The sequence below is a fragment of the Salminus brasiliensis genome, chromosome 11, assembly GCF_030463535.1.
Source record: "Salminus brasiliensis chromosome 11, fSalBra1.hap2, whole genome shotgun sequence".
NCBI lineage: Eukaryota > Metazoa > Chordata > Actinopteri > Characiformes > Bryconidae > Salminus > Salminus brasiliensis.
The window spans coordinates 40,076,224-40,077,466 of NC_132888.1; the positions used below are offsets into that span (position 1 = coordinate 40,076,224).

The following is a 1,243-nucleotide window of genomic DNA, read 5'->3' on the forward strand; positions in this document are numbered from 1 at the left end:
CTCAGTACCCACTATGAATTATTAATCAACCACTATGAGTTATTTAGTAGCTACTATGAATTATTAATCAACCACTATGAATTTGTAATAGACCACTATGAATTATTAATCAACCACTGTGAGTTATTTAGTAACCACTATGAATTATTTAGTAACCACTATAAATTATTTGATAATCACTATTAAGTATTCAATAACTACTATGAATTATTCAGTATCCACTATCAACCACTGAGTTACTCAATAACTACTATACATTATTAATCAACCACTATGAGTTATTTAGAAGCCGCTATGTATAATGTATAACCACTATGAATTATTCAGCCACTGCCATGAATCGTTCTGCATTTACAATAAACTATACATATGCACAGCCATTATGAATTATTTACTAACTGCCACTACTTACATTTGCAACCACTATGAATTATTTAGTAACTATTAGTAATTACTCAGTAATTACTGACCTACTTTTCTATGTACCTAGTATGAATTATTTATTAGCCACTATAAATTAATGCATATCTACTAAGACTTATTCAGTAACCACTATGAATTAAATTCATACTGAAATAAGCAATACTGAAAAAAAATACTGAAAAAAGCAATAAAGCTGGATCTCAGAGTGAGGTTCTGCTCCAGGCCTCCATTCACATCCATCCATATTCATATTTCATCCTGCAGTTTTTACTTTTTAAAATAAGTCAAAATCTCCAGAAAATGTCTGTATTTCAACAAAATAAGACACAACTTCTAGATAATAAGTCTAACGCCAAGTCTACGTCTCCAGAAAAGAAGTCAATATTTCAATTTTTTGAAATTTAAATACCGACATTTTCTTTATAATAAGAAGAAATTGTAAAAAGCCAAAAGTCTGGGTAGCAAATCAGTAGTATAACAAAATAAGACAACATTTCCAGATAGAAATTCTAGATTTCAACAAACAAAAATCACCAGAAAATGTCTGAAGTTCAACTAAATAACTTTTTTTTAGAAAGTCAAAATCTCCAGAATTCAGTATTACAATAAAATATTAAAGTTTTCAAAAGAAAATAGGTAACATTGTCAAGAAAATAAGTCAAAACCACCAGAAATGTCAGTAGTTCAACAAAAATAAAACACAATTTCGAGATAATAAGTCAGTACTTAAACACAAAGTCTAATACAAAGTCTAAATCACCAGAAAATGTAAGAAGTTCAACTAAATAAAACAGAATTTCCAGGAAATACGTTTTTATTT

At 28.3% G+C, this 1,243-nt stretch overlaps 1 long non-coding RNA gene across 1 annotated transcript in view; it reads right to left on the reverse strand.

Annotated features, from left to right (window-relative positions):
* Positions 1 to 892, reverse strand: part of LOC140565501 (uncharacterized) — a 5,682-nt gene extending 4,790 nt beyond the window's left edge. Inside the window, exon 1 of the long non-coding RNA XR_011980596.1 lies at positions 1 to 892. This exon is cut by the window's left edge and continues 802 nt beyond it. This is a non-coding gene — a long non-coding RNA (uncharacterized lncRNA).
* Positions 893 to 1,243: the final 351 nt, after the last annotated feature.